The sequence below is a fragment of the Vicia villosa genome, unplaced genomic scaffold, assembly GCF_029867415.1.
Source record: "Vicia villosa cultivar HV-30 ecotype Madison, WI unplaced genomic scaffold, Vvil1.0 ctg.000852F_1_1, whole genome shotgun sequence".
NCBI lineage: Eukaryota > Viridiplantae > Streptophyta > Magnoliopsida > Fabales > Fabaceae > Vicia > Vicia villosa.
Genome location: NW_026705380.1, coordinates 502,111 through 521,549, shown reverse-complemented (window position 1 = coordinate 521,549; position 19,439 = coordinate 502,111).

Here is a 19,439-nt window from a genome sequence, read left to right as displayed (position 1 = left end):
GGTGTCTTTGAGCTTTATACCTTGATTTGAATTTGAATAAGAGAAATAGTACGGGCAAATTTTGGGGTATGTCAGCTGCCCTTGTTTAATCTTCTCATACCTGAGGATGTAGATTGGATTTGTGCCTGTCGGAATCTGAAGGTAGAAGAGGATTGAACACTAGAATACCCAGGAATTTGCCCTGGCTGAAGCAGGGACTTTTGCCGGAGACGGGCTTAAAGATGTCGTCCAAGTGTTGGAAAAGATGTATGAGACTGGTGTCATACCCCAATTTTTGACCTAAGATACCACCTCATATCATAGCATATGCATCATTTGCATCTCTAACAAATTGCATAGCTTGTGTTTGCTACTTGTGACTCAGCAGGGTTTAATCAAGAAATCACTCATTAGTACAAGTAACAATCAATTAGGGTTTTGTTCTCCCTTCATCTCAAATGAACTATCTTCATCAACAATCAACATTTGGTCCTCAGAGATTCATTTCAACAAGCTCAAAAGCAATGAATAAACCAGATTAGGGTTTTGACTAAAGACAGCATACTCCTGACTTTTGCTCAGGATTTGACCTAATGACTTGGGACATGACCTCAATACCCCAATTACATCATTTTGACCTAATCTATTGGCTCAAGACATCTCCTACACAAGGATTGATCAATAGTGAAATTTCAAATCATCAGATTAGGGTTTTGAACTATCAAGGACTAAAATCAGGGATCACATTTGGGAAACCCTAAAAAGCTCCAGGGAGTCACTCAAAGGTTTCAATCATCTTCAAATAATCCCTATGACAATATCCAATGGAAATTGTATCTCAATTCAAGATCCACAGTCATCAATTTCATCAGGTCGACAATTAGGGTTTTTGACCTAATTCACCTGAATAACTGACTTTTGAATCAGAACATGGTACCACAACTTAAACTATGGCTCAAGGTCCTCCAATAATTCAATGTGATCCATTCATACCATTCATTTGGTGAGGATAGCCTGGTTCATTTGAAATCTCCAAAAACGCGATTCGTCTGAAAAAGTCAACTGTACAAGATCACCATTGACTTTTTGAAATTTTGGTCAACCATGACTTTTGAAGTTTTAAATCATCAACATATGATATATGAAGTCATTTGATCAAGGAAAATCAAGAAAATCAATCAAGAATCAAAAAGTCAAAAGTTTGACTTTCATACTTAGAAAATTTTCTAAGTGTTTTTCAAAGGTTTTTTCAAAACTTTGGAAGGGAATAACTCAAAATTTCACCTACAAACTGAAAAAGACTTCCAGCATGAAAGTTGTAGATTTTGATCCAATGAACAACTTTGTCACATATAATTTTTTTCCATAAGATCAACCATTTAAGAGATATGGAGCTTCAAAGTTGGTATCTTTTGAAAAATGCACTTAAAATCTCACTTTCTTCAAAGTTCATGGATCTTTTTCACCCATTTCCTTAAAGGTCTTGAAGAAACTTTCAACTAGGGTTTTGAAGTACATAACATGAGCTTTCCAAAATGTCCAAGAGCATGAAAAAATATGGAGCATAGCTATGGTTTTGAATTTTGCCATTAGTGATCATTTCACTTGAAATTTCAAGCCATTCTTACCAAAATTATGAACTATTCTACCAAATGATGCAAGTAATGATACACCAATGCAATAATTGAGAGATATTTTCTGATTTGAGATCAGATTGGAAAGAGATAAGAAGCTTGGAAGATTAACCATGGTTAAGTCATTTTAACCATATGCATTTAATGTAAAAGATTCCATTCTATCTCTTAATGCCAAATCACCAAAGAAAGATCAACTTGCAAAGCTTGGAGTTCAGAATCCTTGGCCTATAAATAGAGGTTCAAATCACTTTCAAAATCACACCAAAACCTCACAAATCATAGGTTTTCTCTTTCTTTCTTAGAATGCAAGTTTCTTAAGTTTCAAAGAGGTAGAATTTCCAACCTCTAAACCATTGAAGTTCTGGCCAAGATGGTGGTTCCAACAACTTATAAACATCATATGTGATGTGTTTGATCCACTCACACACCCCAAAAACACCTAAATCCCAAAATCACTACCTCACTTCCATATATGCATAACACTAGCCTTATCATGCCAAATTCAACTCAAGCTCATTTCTGTCCAAACTAACACTTCTAACATCATCCATATATCACATATGAACTATCCAATCCATCACATATAGCCTGCAACATCAGAATCATCAAGCTTGATCCTCAAATTGACCATACTGCAGATCGGGTACCATAGATTGATCAAGAGGTTTCCAGTTCATTCCAAGCATTCAAACATGTTCCCTAAGGTCCATTGAAGCTGTCCAGATCAAGGAACAACATCTGTAACAACTACAAGCACAAATTCGATTTCCATTTTGGCCGTTTTTTAAGGTAAGTACCATGAACTTCAAACTCTATCATACATGCATCATAAATGGAAAACTGATTTACCATCTTGTTTCTGCACATATGAGGATCATTAACCCTCAATCAATTGCATCATAACTTGCACATACATCATTTCACGATTAAATTCAGTTTTAGGGTTCTTCATGTTCATGCGAAAATTGATCACCTTAGAGCAAAAATAAATGAATTATGAGGGTACCATCATGATCCTTGTGAAAACCCGAGTGAGATAGACCCTTTACTTGATCAAAATAATCCAGTTTCAAAGATTTTCAAAAATCAGTTAGGGTTGTGTTCTTGGCGCCATATTTGGTTTGGGAAATTCAAATTCTTGATTTAAAATATAATTAATGGAACGCGTGTGTATTACAAGCCACAAGCGTGGCTCAGTTGGCAAGTGTTTTGGTTGGTGAGAGAGAGGGCGTGGGTTCAACCCCTTGTGAAGACAAAACCATTTTTTTAACACTTATTTTTTCTTCATTTTTACACAACTTCACTTAATTAATTAACCAATAAAATCAACTCTTTTTTACTTTGTTTTTTGTACACTCTTTATTTAATATATATATTTTATGAATATAAAAAAAAATCACAAAAAATTATATATTTTGGTACATTTTTAATAGGTTTAAAATGACTTATTTTTAAGTGGTTTTAATACTTTGAATATTATTTTTCATTTGATTTTTTAACCAAATCACTTGTAAATATTTTTTGTGATCAAATCCTAATCATTTAGGTCTTAGTTAAACATAAGTTTAGTCTTTGTTTAAATTAAGTTGATTTCTTTCAAATTTCAAACCGTTTTAAAACGAACGATCACAGTTTTTCAAAATGATAAACCATTTCTTTTTGGTTTTCTTTTCTTTTTGGCATTTCTTTTTGGTTTTTCAAAACGAACGAATATTAGAGAGTATAAGTCCCATTCCTTTTTCTTTGTACAGTTTTTCTTTAAACAGAAAACTTATTTTCAAAACAAAACTTTCAAACTGTTTTCAAAACGACGAAATCCTCGCGCTTTTAAACAAAACAATCAACCATGTTTTATAAAATAAAACATGGGCCTCCACATAGGTATAAGTCTCATTCCCTTACATGAAATTAGGTATTTCATTGTACATACACCTTTTTGTACATACCTCAATCAATTTGATTTTTAACCTCGAATAACAAATCAAAAATGAAGGTTTTCTTTAAATCTTCCCAAAAATACCATGGGCCTCCATGTAGGTATAAGTCCCAACCTCCCTTGTAAATACTTGTTTACATAGCTTTTGAATAAACTCAATGGGCCTCTCCCCGAGTATAAGTCCCGAGCCCCGTGTATACAAACGGATCATTCTTACAGGTATATTTCCTTCATAAACTCCATTGTATACACACACCTTGTCATATATAACTGTTCATACTTGCTCATATTTGTTCATGTACTTGTTCATATTTGTTCGTACTTGTTCATATTTGTGATTGTGTTATATATACTTGTTCAACTTAGTACAACAATAGGTTCCCCATAGCCTCCTATTGGGCTTCGTGCAAAGAATCTCCCTTAGTTTAGGTTAGGACATAGAGTATGGTTTCCCGGTGAAATCGCTCTAAGAGCTCAAACCAACTATACCACGCCTCCTCTTGGGCTTCGTACAAACGACTTGTCCCTCCCATAGCCTCCTCTTGGGCTTACAATGCAAGGACCCTCGATTGTCCCTCCCATAGCCTCCTCTTGGGCTTACAATGCAAGGACCCTCGGATAGCCTCCTCTTGGGCTTCGTACAAGGAACCACGGGCTTCTTATAAGCACCCCAATATCCAAAACAAATACCCTAGGAGATTAGACATTTATCATCTCTATGATAGGATTATCTCATCTATATCATCACAAACAATTAATCAATCAAATTTCTCTTTTGCCACAAGGCTGGCTAATCAATCAAACCTTTTGCCACCAGGCTGGCTGATTAATCAAAGTTTTTGCCACAAGGCTGACTTCGTCGAAACTTTTGCCACAAGGCTGGCTGATTAATCAAAACTTTTTGTCACAAGGCTGACTTCATTGAAAGTTTTTGCCACAAGGCTGGCTAATCAACTTGTTTTTGCCACAAGGCTGGCTAAACAAAAACATCTTTATCATTCTAAGCGCCATAAGTGGCACAGCCCAGGGCTTATAATGAAAAGATTTTCAAACAAAAACAAACAGATGTATGTGATGATATAGATTAGATACATCGAACATTTAGATGACATTTGTCTCTTATCCTTTGCTTCCACTAGCATAAGTGGGAACTACGATTGCTCTGACTTTCTCAACATCCCTTTGAGAATACGTAGGCACAAGGTCGTATCCTTGGCGAGCAAAACTTCTCCCTCAAACCACTCAAACCTTAGCACCCGTAGACCTCGAGCTACAGATGCTCTGATTTCCTCTAAGGGATATGTATGCAGAGGATCGCGATGATCTTTGCGAGCATAATCAAACAAACACCTTAGGTCCCACCTATCTCACAACAGAACCTCCTCAATAGCATAGAATGAAACAAACATAACAAAGAAGCCTATAGAGTACTATAGATACGTTGGGTGCTAATACCTTCCCTTTGTATAACCAACCCTCTTACCCAAGATCTCTCCCCCACTTTTAAGGTTATTGCAGCTTTTTTCCTTTTCCTACTTTGGAAATAATAAAAAGTTTGGTCGTGACAAAAACAAAGAAAAATCTTTTTCTTGAGCACTCGAGCCCAAAGAAGGCATCCGGTGTCTCATCCCACAAACGATGATTTTTCCCCGCGACAACTGGCTTAAAGATGCCATCTGATCTGGATAAGTTTTTGAAAGTCAGAATGAATCGTACGTTAGATTATATCTGGATTTGAAGTGTTGAGAAGTAGTTGTTGAATGTTAATCGTGTCATTTTTGTTCATAGTAACAGAATTTAGACTTTGACAGTTGATTGCGTCTACCTCGTTTGTGAAGATAGAGCTATATCTTGGAAGGTTGATCGTGTCAGCATCGTTCGTAGTAACTGAATTAGATCTTGGAGAGATGATCGCGTCTACACCCTTCGTGATGATAGAATTAGATCTTGTAAATAGAATACCATAACGGGTCATACATTAGACCATATATGATAGAGGACGCCAGAACGATTCATGCATTAAACCATATTTGAAGGAGAATATTAGATCATATCTGTTGGAGGGTGTCAGAACGAGTCATACATTAGACCATATCTGAAGAAGGATACCAGAACGAGTCGTACATTAGACCATATCGGGAAATAGGACATCAGAACGAGTTATTCATTAAACCATATCTGAAGGAGAATACCAGAACGAGTCATACATTAGACCATATCTGAGGAAGGATACCAGAACTAGTCGTACATTAGACCAGATCTGGAAGTGGGACATCAGAACGAGTTATTCATTAAACTATATCTGAAGGAGAATACCAGAACGAGTCATACATTAGACCATATCTGACTGAGAATACCAGAACGGATCATACATTAGACAATATCTGATAGAGAATGCTTGCTTGTTAGAGTTGATAAGTTATTTGATGAAGTTTTGGAATGAAAAAGGCTTGTCGGAATGAATCTTCAGCTCGATTATATCTGAGAGGAATGCTTGTCGAGGCGGAACCTGAAAACAAAAGTAGAAATATGCAATGTCATGATGCATGTATTATATGACGAGTCTCTCCAAATAAATGAGAAACCCGTATGTTTATCATGAAGTAATGTATGCAATGTATGAATATGTATGTGATGTATATGATGTATGACTGATGTTGTTCTGATAAAATAAATCTCTGTATCATTGTGGCTTGGATATTTGATCTTGTTTTGAAGATGTGTAGCTGGGGATTTATGATTTCTGCTTGGGGATGGAAACGATTTGAATGATTCGTCTTGATGTACCCTGACTGGGGATAAGAGAGATGAATAACCCTGTTTGGAGAAGAGCAAAGTGTCGGGAAACCGGCAGTGTTGAAGGCGTGAATTCTGTTGAGGAGCTAAGTCTTTGTTAGGACGAGAACATTTTGAAAGTATCTTCTTAATGATTACTCTGTGGGGATATGATCCTGTGTAATCGGTTTTGTAGGAAGATATGGATGTCTTAAACGTTGCCCCCAGTGGTTACAAACTTGCCATTCCTTGACTCGCTTTGATTGGAACACCAGTGAGTATTGATCGAAGTTTTGATTATGCCTTGTATAACTTTTCCCCGGCTATTAGGGAATTTTGAAGAGGGTCGCCTCGCGAGGACTTTATGAGATGTGCACTATGGGTGACATGCCCCTAGTACTTAGAGTGATGCCCCCGACTGATCGAGAACTTATTTGAAGCCCACTTGGGATGTATGCCTTTGACTGTTTGGCACTTTGAGAGATTCTCGGAATCTTGACTTGATTGCCCCAGCTTGATTGGGCAAAACGTGTCATGCCCCTTGTATACGTAAGAGACATGGCTTCTTGGATTAATATTGTCTGTCGAGATAACTTTCAGTCATTAGTTGTACCCTGTGCAAATTCTTTCTGTTGCTAACATTCGAAATTATGTAGCAGAATATGTTTAATAATGAATTCATGAGATGCAATGCATACGTCTGTCTTGAGTTTTTGAAGAACATTAAAATTGGAGATGTAAAATCATGATATTTATAAAAACATGATGTTTGTAAAAAATAGGATATCAACTTAGCATTTGTAGTAAACCTTAAGGAGTCGGGATACCTTTTTGGTGACAGTATGCTTTCGAACTAACCATGCTTCAATTAGGACTTTCAAGGGTTGTAACGTGGCTTGGTTCACGGTTTAAGAAACAAAGGATAAAGGCTCAAAATTTGATTGTAACCACCCCTCTTCGTGATGATCTTCAGTCCTAAGCTCAGTTAATTCAACTTATGCATTCAGGTTCCAAGAGACTTTTGGATTTGCATCTTTGAGAATGATGATGGTTCACAAGCAAAGAGAACTTTTGAGATGGCAGTCACTACTTCCTTTTGGTAGTCACAACATTGTGTTGTTCAGGAATTTATTTACTTCTCTTTTTTCATCTTTTTGATACCCCTAACTTTTGCCTGAAATGTCTATTTTGAGCTTACAGTCAGCGGGATGCCTTGATTTTTGCCTAAGTCTTCTTTTTGATTTTTGACTTAGCAGGCTTTTCTTTGTATATATGTTTTTTTTTCATTTTTTTAAAGATATTGACTGCCTTGCTTAATGATTGATGAACCATAATTGGCTTTTGATTGACCATCACTTCTTTGATGTGTGCGGATGAACGCTTGTGATTGAAACCTTTGTTGAAAGGTGTACTGAATGATTCTCTTAAAATAGAATGCACAGCCAAATTAACTGAGAACTACCCTGCCCCAGGTTATGATCAAGGGTTTTAATTAGTACAAGAAAGAAACTTCTACTTCTTAGGCTCAAAGGGGTTGACGAGGGATTAACATCCTTATATCTCCACTGTTTAGGAATTGAAACAATGCTTGTACATCGTCAGCATAGTCCGCTCAAAAGCATACTGTATGAGGTTGCAGTATCGTTTTTGTCATCCTCCCTCAAAAGGCATACAACTTTTAGCAGGAGACGAGTATCACAAAACATATGCAAAGTAAAGACATAATTTAAAAAGAGTGATAGCGAAATAAATTACTCGAGACAAACATATGCAATGTACTGATGATGATTATTAAAACAAATAATGTCTATCATAAGTCGAATGTTAAACAAACAAAAAAAGAAATTGCAACTGAAAGTAAAACTAATGATCTTAAAGTCCACCCTTCTAGCCATCCACAGTATTAGCACTCTTGTTGTGATTAGGCATGGTTGCAGGAGAGTCGAACTCAATTTCTCCAGCGTCGATCATATCCTAGATCTTATTCCTCAATGTCCAGCAGCTATTCGTATCGTGACCAGGACTATCAGAGTGATCTGCGCACCTCACATTGGGATTATATCTACGAGCAGAAGTACTAGGATTCTTAGGGGGATCCTTTAAAGTGATCAGCTCTGACTTCAATAGGTGTTGTAATGCTTGAGCCAGTGACATATTGATCTTTGTGAATTGTCTTTTGGGCATGTCTTGCTTGTTTTGACGACCTTTTTGAGGCGCCTGTGTGGAGACCATGACTGCCCCAACAGATTGGTCATGGCTACTCCTTTCCTGACCATACACAGCATATGAATCTGACTTCTCATTGAAATGCTTCTTTGTAGCACCTGAGGATGGAGCCACTTGAATCTTACCACTTCGGATGCCACTCTCGACACATTCCCCGGTCAGTATAAGCTCAGTGAATCCAAATGATGAACTTCCTAGCAAATGACTATAGAAAGGGCCAGTCAGTGTATTCATGAACATATCTACCATCTCTCTGTCAGCCAAGGAAGGTTTGACTCTTCCAGCTAGATCTCTCCATTTTTGAGCATACTCCTTGAAACTTTCCTCGGGTCCCATAGACATGCTTTGTAGTTGGGTGCAAGTAGGTGCAAGGTCAGAATTATATTCGTATTGCTGGTAGAAAGCAACCACCAAATCCTCCCAGGTAAGGATGTTGGTACTTTCTAGTTGATAGTACCATTCGAGTTGAGTTCCAGATAAGCTCTCTTGGAAAAAGTGGATCCATAGCTTCTTATCGGTAGTATGAGGTTGAATCTTCCTTACATAAGACCTCAAGTGCAGCTTAGGACAAGAGACTCCATCGTATTTTGCAAAAGTTGGAATCTTGAATTTCGGAGGTATAACAACTCCAGAGATGAGTCCTAATTCTTCAAAATCCAGTCCAGGTATCTTTTGAATTTCCATGGCTTTCATACGTTCTTCCAGTAGCTTGTATTTGTCATCAGGATGTTCATCCTCATGGTGATAGTCCTCTTCTTCTTTGGAGGGCTTGGCAGAATCATGGTTACTTTTTGTATCGATTTTGATACTAGCATCATCATCTTGTTCTTCATCGTCACTGTCTTCAGAGACTTCGGCTTCCCTGAGTTGCAAGATCGGTCTAAGCTTTTTCCCCAGAGTCTTCTTGCCTTTCTTCTTCTTTTTAGTCAACATGGTTTTCAGCTCGTCTTGCCCCTTGGACAAGTTCAGAATCAAAGCTTGGAATTGGGCGTTCTGCGCCTGAAGGTCTTTGACTGATTGCTCGAGATCCATTTGTGCTGAAATAAACAGCGAGGAAGGATGAGAGACCCGTCGTAGGAAACCTGTTATGCGATGTTATGAATGCAGATGCAATGTTTTCAAGGATTGTTAGGAATTTAGTTAGCAACATTTAGACATTTAATCAGTCACAGCTTCGTCTGCGGAACCTTGGCTTTCGTCTTTAAGCGTCCTTCTTTAAGAATCAAGCTCACCATATCGAGTGGGTCATCGCCTCTGATTCAGGATACGTCTGAATTTGAAAGTACATGGCTAGAGGAAAATAAATCCTCTTGCCCCTTGCTTAGTACTGTGTCTTTGAATTGGAAGGTATGTGGCTAGAGGAAAATAAATCCTCTTGCCCCTAGATAGGAATTCAGTCCTCGATAAGAGCACCTGAAGGTGTGCGCCCTAAATTCCTAAGATCCTTGAAAGGGTTAGTTAAATCATGTTATGCTTATGATGTCATGATGTCATGATGTTATGCGAATGCAATGCGTCAGGCAAAGCGTAAGATAGTAAGGGTAAACAAGTCCTTTAACAAAACCTGCAAGGAAACAAATGTTAGTAGCAAACACAAACAAGTCACACAAGTGCCCTTAGGTTTAGAGGCTTGCTTGAAGTTCGTAGGTAAGTACCCTCCCCACTGAAGTTTAGTTGGTTCAACCTGTCCTATATAAAGATCGGGTTCTAAGGAGCTCATATCATTGACATTTCTCGAAGGCGCATATCTCAGTGTGGTAATCGAATCACCAACCGAGAAGGTCCTGAAAGTCCAGTCCATATGAGTGTAGCTTCGAGTATCAACCAACTTCAGTCGGAACCAAAGCCGGCCATCTCGCTACTTTCTAATAGGCCAAAGTCAAGTTTAGCTAGGGTTCTAGGGCAAATTAGTGCTTAATGACACCACGCAGCAACCAAGTGTTTCCTCAAGTCGGATCCCAAGGAACACCAGGACAAACCAATGTGTCACACTAACGATGGCCACCATATCAACCACATCAGTATGCGCTGTGCAGTCTCCTTGGTCTCATGCCATTTACCTAAGGTACTCATATCCGGGTTAGGATCTTTCACACAAGTAAATACCCAAAACAACCTTGCAAAAATAAAGCAAACAAAGCAAACAGTAGAAAACATTTTAAGTGAATCCTAAACTTTTAAGGTAACCCCTCTTTTTAATCGAAATCCCCAGCAGAGTCGCCAGTTCTGTAATACGGTGAACTGACTTTTTATCGAAATGTCGCGGTAAGCAAGAGTCGCCACCGACTTTTATTTTGTCCAATTTAAAGAAAGGCTAAAAGAACAGGAAAAGACCTTTTAAAAAGATTTTGAGTTCGGCGGGTAAGTTATACAAAGGGAAGGTTTAAGGCACCCTTTGCATCCATGGTTTTCCATGAGCTCTTAATTGCTTGGCTCACTTGTTTTCAAAAATGTCTGAATTGTTTGAAAAGTAGGGTGTGAATAAAAAACTTTGAAGAAGAACTTTAGCTTGTAAATAAGTGTAGTCTTTTTAAAAAGATATTTGAAAATTAGTGGGAAAAAGAGTTTGAATTTAGAGCAAGCGATTAGTAGCAACTACCCTAAGTTTGAAAAAACGTTCTTTTAGCTTGGGCATAAGAGGGCAACTACCCATAAGAGGGCATGAAGTCTTTCAATTGGATGTTAAAGGGTCATCGAGTTATCATTCGCCATAAGATTGTCCCTTGCCATAAAGAGGGCAGGTAGTCTAAGGGAAGGATATAATAGTCATTTTGTCTTTTTAGGCATCATGCGAGGATACCTTAGAAATAGGGACAATTATTCTTTATAAGGCAACCTCGAGGGAGTTTCAATAACTTTGAAGGCAACAGGCAACATTGCTTTAGGTATCCTCGGAATCGAGGGATTGACTATTTTTTAGGTAACAAAATAAAGGCAACAAGGCGACAATTAATAAGGCAACAATAGGGATTACCCTAAAGGTGTGTGGGTGCAACAATCATGTGGTTAACTTCGATTATATTTATCTTGTAATTAGTGATCTAATTCAATTCAAGGCATGCACTCCCTAGGGTTACTAACCACGCAGTTTTAAAATTGCAGAAATTAAAGGCAAGAATTAAAACCTACGCTATTACAATAAACACCTGCGGGGATGGGGAAATTAAAAGCAGAAAATTAGACGGATCAATAATTAGTATAAACATCCTTGAGTGCCTTGATCTTCCTCGAACCTCGATAGACTCTAAAAATTAAGAGGGAAATAAATAAAGGTGAGTGTAGGAGAAATTCCTTAACAGATGAAGTAAACCCTAATTGAACCTATAAGGCAAAAGTAAAAGTAAAGATAAAATTTAAATAAGAAAAGAATTAAAAAAACTTAGCTTTCGATCCGATATGGCGCGTAGCCGGACGAAGCCTGATGATGACCCTGAAAAGTTGCACAAAGAAAAGAAATTTTAGTGTATGAATGATCTACAAACCTTAATTGATTAAAGATCTATAAACCCTAAAAAGAAAACTTATTGTGACCTAAAGAGTTTATAAGGCTAAAAAATGCGTTAATGGATAACACCTACCAATAGCAGTGATTAGTGATCATGATGAAAAGAAATAATTAAAATAAAAATCAAGGTTTTAAACATTAAATTATTATCCTAAAATAATCATTAGTAAAAAAAACCTTTTTTATTATAAAACAATTATTTTTATGTTATGAAGAAAAAAAACTTGAATCTTCGAATTACTTAAAATAAATGGTTATATGACATTATTATAATATAAAAAAAATTTAAAAAGAAATAAATTAAAAGGAAAATAAAATAAATAACAAGGTAAAAATAAAATAAATAAATAAAAAAAGAAGGGACTTAGCTGGTAATCAGGTGTGGTTGGCTTATGAGTGTGTATGGTGGACTTTGCGTTTCCTGGGCGTCTGATCTGCTGTTGCTGGATCTGTTGGTTGAGAAACGATGGTAATTGAAAGTTGTATGGTGGCTTGCGTGTGCTGGCTGCATAGGATCTGGAGACTTATTAATTCACAAAAATAATGAAGGGAGCTGGGAATCGAACCCACCCCTTGTTGAATATATCAATATTGTTTCTGCCACTTGATCTATACAATTAATCCGTTACAAGATCAAACAACATTAAAGAAATATTAAAAGTATAGAAACTTGTGAAGAGTCAAAGCACTTATCATCCTGGGTCCCACGTACGACCAATGGAAGAGAGAGAGAGAGAGAGAGAGTGCTTTGACGAGTTGACCAACCAATCACGATGCTACGCGCGCATCCCAGAGATCACGAAATTCAAACTCACGAATAGCCGCCTGCCACGTCCTCTTCATCTTCAACCTAAAAGCCTGTAACATTCGCTACAAAAATCTGGTATGAATTTGCTACGCAAAATTCGTAGCTAACCTGCATGTTAAACAATCTGAAGGAAACAACGCTCAAACAAAGATTTAAATGCCCAGATCCACTCAAAAGCTTGCTAGGGACTCGAATGTGGCTTCGTTTTAGGCAAAAAAGGGTTGGAGCATGGAAAACGAAACTTCCATCTTTGAAACCCTAGTAATGGTGGTTTTCAAATCCACGCTCGAAACGCTCCTACTATGCATCAAACCTCAGGAATAGATTGCAATGATCACTTGAGACTGATAGTGGCTGGAACTTGAGATGCTCGAATGCACTTCTTCTTGAAAATAAAGCTTTAATGGAGTTATGGAGACTAGGGTTTTTTAGGTTAGGATTCGAGAGCCCTCATGTTGAATGTTATGAGAATATATAGAGGGAGAATTAGGGCAAGAGATTTGGAAAGAGATCAAAAGATTTGTGAGAAAAGATTGAGAAAAAATTTGATTTAATCATATACCACCTTGATCTTTATTTTATTTTCTCTTGATTTAATCTAAATAAAATCAAAAATAAATAAAATAAAAGCCAAAACCATGCATGAACGAAATTCCTTGGTCTTCAAGGTGCTTCTTGGGCTTTTATATGATCCAAAATAAATCCCCATGATTTAATTCATTATTCTTGGTATTTTTCTTAATTTATTTGCTATTTAAATGAATAAACTTCAAATAAATATTAATAAAAATTCCAAAAATATTAGAATGGTTTTATAGGTCCTTATTTGGGTCAAGATCATGTTTTAAGTCCAGAACTTAGGCCCATTAGTCAAGAAACTCAAAATTGTCCAATTAGGGTTTCATGTTCTTCTTGAATTTCGCCCAACTTGTGCAAGTCATAACTCCTTCATTTTTTATTGTATGTAAGTGTTCTCTAAATGATTATTTTGGTTTCATCTCAATTAAATATTCCATGCTCAAGTTATGAGCTTTGACCCAAAAGGTGTTTTTGTTGACCTTTTTGGAGGACCTGTAATGTATTGGCCCATATCTCCCAAATGGTGCATTTCTAGCCTTGGCATGTGAGAGACAAGGTTGTAGAGAATTCAATTTCCTTCAAATTGAGCTTTGGATGGAAAATTTCTGATGTTCCATGTTAAAGTTATGGCTGGTCAAAGTTCAGTTGACTTTAGGTCCAAAAAACCCTAATTTAGAATGTTTGAGTTTTGATGTTTTTTAGAGCTTTCCTCTATGAATCATGATCAATCCTTGATCAAATGATGAATGATACTTCAAAATAAGGATGTTGACCATAAATCAGGAATTTTGACTGTACTTTGACCACAGTTGACTTTTAGGTCAAACTAGTTGACTGTTGACTTTCTGAGCAATTGAATGATTAATCTTTTGAATTAAGCCCTGAAACTTGTCATGGAGGTAGTATGGGGTATCATAGGCCAAGTGGGATACCTTGGAGCCTTTGATTTAGTGATTTTCCTCCAGAACAACAAAACCCTAATCCTCGCTTAGGAGAGGTGTCTTTGAGCTTTATACCTTGATTTGAATTTGAATAAGAGAAATAATACGGGCAAATTTTGGGGTATGACACTGCCAATTGGGCCATATCCCTTAGGTATTGGGTATCTAGTTTCTTTCTGATTGAATAGTCTAGACCGCCCGCAGCCATTTTGACTCATTCATGTTCTGGGACAACCGTGAAGCATCTTGACTTCAACAAACGGAACCTGTTCAAGTAATCATCTATAGGATCCGTGAACTTCCTCTTGATGCTAGCCAATTATTTCAGACTTATCTTGGTTTGACCCATGTAGAATTGTTCATGGAACAATCTCTCCAGGTGTGCCCATGCGTCTATGGAATTTGGGGGTAAGGTAGTGAACCAGACAAAAGCATTTTTTGTTAGCGAACTAGGGAAGTATTTAATTCTCAAGTCCTCGTTCCCTGCTAGGTCCCCTGCTTCCGTTAAATATCTGGCTATGTGTTCCACCGTTGATTCACTAGTGTCCCCTGAAAATTTCATGAATTTGGGTACCTTGGTACCCCTTGGCAATTCTGTTTGCATAATATATTTCGGGTATGGGGGATGTGTAGTTTGGACGTCGAAGTCCAGTATTAAGGCCATTATTAGCCATTATTCTTTCTATCATAGTAGTGAGATTGTTTTCTGTTGCCAAATTGTCTCTCCTAACCCTATGTACAACTTCGTCAGGATGTTCGTCTCTTCCCATTACAACTACTCTAGGCTGTTGTTGGGGAACTGCTTGTCGACCAACGTTAGTCGTTTGATTTTGAGTTTCTAAAACTACCACTTAATTTCGTTCGACTGGCGTCGGCCTAGGTGGCGGCACTGCATTTTGAATTTGTTCTAGAACTGGGTCCCCCTCTTGATAGGTTGATTGGTTGTTTCTTCGCCTATTTTGCGGGACTCCTAAGAAATCCGCCATTCGTCCTATTTGCAAAGATATTTTTTGATATGTTTCTAAATTCTCCTGGTTAGTCCTGGCAATGTTTGTCGCTAATGGATTAAAGATCGACCCCAATTCTCTAGCAAGGACACCTAACATATCATGGTTACTTGCATCCATTTCCTGTCGAAATGCCGCTTGACTACAGGTAGTTAAGGGAGGTATTTGGGCAGAGAAGCCTGTGTTTTGTGCGCTTCGACCTATCGAGCCGACACTAGGCGAAAACGCCGTTGGGTTAGGTACAGTGTATGTGGGCCCTACCCCTCGTAATCCTACTGTCATACCCCAAAATTTGCCCATCTCATTTCACCTTTCAAATGCTCAAAGATCTCCAATTGCTCAAAGTCACCTATCTCCTAAACAAGTGCCTCTGAACTAGGGTTTTGCTTTTCTCAAAGAAAATTCAGGTTCTGATATCTCCAATGGACCTCACAACCTCTCATATGATTCAAAGTATCCTCATGACAAGTATCAAGCCCCGATTCAAAAGATTGCTCACTCAATGGCCCAAACGATCAATAATCGACTAGTTGACCTAAAAGTCAAACTATGGTCAGATCACAGTCAAAATTCCTGATTTTTGGCCAACCTCCTTATTTTGAAGTATCATTCATCATTTGATCAAGGATTGATCATGATTCATCAAGAAAAGATCAGAAATCAACAAATTCAAAAGTTTCTAAATTAGGGTTTTGGAATTAAAAGTCAACTGAACTTTGACCAGCCATAACTTTCACATGGAACATCAGAATTTTTCCATCCAAAGCTCATTTTGAAGGAAATTGAATTTTCTACGACTTTGTCTCTCACATGCCAAGTCTTAAAATGCTTCATTTGAGAGATATGAGCTAATACATTACAGGTCCTTCTAAAAGATCGCCAAAAGGCATTTTTTCTCAAAACTCATAACTTGGACATGGTAGACTCAATTGAGATGAAGACACAAGGATCCTTCAGAGGACTCTTTAGGCTTTCTAAAAAGTCCAAGAACACTTTCATATGATCAATATTGAAGAAGATACGAGGCTCAGAAGTTGGTCAAAATTCAAGAAAGACACCAAACCCTAACTACATAATTTTGTGCTTATGGATTAATGGACCTAGGTTTTGGATCCTAAACATGTTTGTGACCTACAAATGGACTTACTATTTTGTCTTCATATTTTTATAACCTTTATTTAATTTATTTGTATTTTTATTCATTAAATAGCTAAATAAATTGAGCGAAATTATAAAAACAATGAAGATAAATTGTAGGGATCCACTTTTAAATCATCTAATAGCCCAAATACCCATATAATAAAGTCCAAGTCTCGTGTGCAAGGTTATGGAGAGAGTTTGTCCAAAATTAGAAAGAAAAATAACATTTTTTGTATCAAATTTTCACCCATGAAATAACCTAAAGGTCCAAGCCCATTCTTGACCTAATACACTCTCCATAAATACCACATGAAAGTCAGACCCTAGACACGTGTTGCAGCCCTAAAACCCTAACAAAAAGAGTCAAATGTTCAAAGAAAGAAGGAGGAGTCGGTTTGGAATTGGCAGCCGTATTTGATCAAACCAAGTCATTGAATATTACTCCTTAACGACTCAGGAAGCTATATCAATCATCAAACAAGGCCATAACGCATGGAATCACGTTGCATACAAGTTTGCTTTTACATATTTTTATGTCAACCTAATTCTATCTTTTTATCGTGTTTTAATTGAAACAAAACCTGCTGAGCTCATGAAGGTTATTAGAGCAGCTTAAACGTGCTACATGGAAGCGTGGAGTCTTGGATCCTTACACACCATTGTTAGGGCTCAAGAGGAGGACGCTTTCGGATCCATGTCTACGGCGATCAAATGACGAAAATAATCCCATATTTGAATCCAGGACGTAATTTTATGCGGATCTGGGTTTCTCTTTGTTTCCACTAATGTTGTTTTTACAGGTTTTGGGATTCGGAGGATTTTTCGCAGGTAATTCCACAGCTACTCTCGCAACAAAATCCGCAGGTGCGGAGGTTGAAGATGATGACGAGGACGCTGACTTCCTGACTGCACACGTGTGTGTCCTTCATTCGCCGGTCAAACGATCCCTCTCTCTCTCTCTCCCACGTGTGGCATAACTTAGCTGGCCGGTCAACCATTCCAGAGTTCTCTCTCCAACGTCATTGGCCAGTGTGTATGAAAGTAGGCCCCGCGTTTGATTTAAACAATCAGATAAGTTTTCTTATTAATTTATTTCTTATTGTCCCATTAACAAGCATGTTTTCCAGCACGCTTGGCGAAGGCAATTGAATTTGGGCTCACAAACCTGGGTTCGAACCAGGTGTGAGGCATTTTATTTTTCTATTGAATTTGCATACCGATCCTGTAATACGGTGAACTGACTTTTTATCGATCGAAATGTCGCGGTTAAGCATGAGTCGCCACCGACTTTTATTTTATCCAAATATCGGAAAGGCTAAAAGAACAGGAAAATACCTTTTAAAAAGATTTTGAGTTTGGGGGGTAATTTATGCAAAGGGAAGGTGTAAGGCACCCTTTGCATCCATGGTTTTCCATGGGCTCTTAATTGCTTTGCTCGTTTTGAAAAGGAAAAGTAGAAGAAGAAAAGTGGACTTTAGCTCGTAAATGAGCGTAGCCATTTTTGAAGAATTATGAGAAAGAATATAGAAAAGGTTTTAGAGCAAGGCAAAGCAATTAGGGGCAATTACCTTATAGTTTGAAAAAGAGGTTCTTTTAGCCTTTCAGGGTGAAAGGGTCAATCCTTGCCATAAGAGGGCAGGAAGCCTTTCATTTGGAGGTTGAAGGGTCATCGCATTATCGTTCACCACAAGACTGACCCATGCCATAGAGAGGCAGGTAGTCTAAGGGAAGGACCAGAACAGCCTTTTTCGTAGGGAACCAGAGGATACCTCAGCCTTTTTTCGTAGGCAGCTTCCGAGGGTCGAGGTCATATCAGTGTATCGAAGGCAGCATCATTAGGGACTTATGACCTTTATTTGTATTGAGGCAACATGGATGAGGTATCCTCGTATTCGAGGGACATGGCTATTCTGCAAAAAACACAAGGCAACAGGCAACAAGGCAACAGGCAACAGGCAGCAAAGAGGTTACCCCAAAAGTGTGCGTGTGTGCAACAATCACGTGGTTAATTCATTATATTATCTTATAATTAGTTATCCTAATTCAATTCAAGACTTGCACTCCCTAGGATTACTAACCACGCAATAGATATTAACAGTAATAATGGGGAAGGGAAATTGTAACCAGCGGAGGAGAGGGGAATTGAAACCAGCGGGATATAAGTAAAAGCAAAAGGTTTAACACAAGTAATAATTGAGGATAGGGTTTAGGGTTACCAATGTTCGTAGCTTTGGCAATTGACAAACCCTGAAGATTTGGAAAAGGAAGAATAAACAGAAAAATGGGTGAGTGCATTATCGATTCAAATGATAATTAGGGTTAACCCTAATCAATAACAATAACAATAAAAGAAAAAGGTAAAAGGAACTTAGCTTCGAGTGATGAAGGTTGATGGGCAAAGGTTTGCTTTGAGCCTTAAGCATTGACCCTGACCATTTAAAGAATTGGAAAAAGAAAAAAAGGACGCAGTGAGTGTATGGCTAATTCAATGGCAATCGAATTTTAACCCTAATTTGATAAAAACAAAATAAAATAGAATGATTATTTAAAATAAATATGAAATAGGACTTAGCTTTTGATTTGATCTGATATGGTTTGTAGTCGGAAGTAGCCTCGAGGTCAACCTTGAAAAATAGGCAAAAATAAATAAAGGACGTGAGTGCAAAAGAGTCCATTGACTTTCGAGGCTTTTACCCTAATTGTAATTTTATAATGCGAATGAAATTTAAATAATAAAATAAAAGTCGAGACTTAGCTTCGTAAGAGGCGTGGCGTGTAGTCGGGAGATGTCTGATGATAACCCTGAAAAATGCACAAAGAAATATTCTTCAGTGTAGGGCTAATTCTCGTAAAACCTGATTCGGGCGTAAGTTAGCCATGGTTAATAGAATAAATAAAAAGCCAAA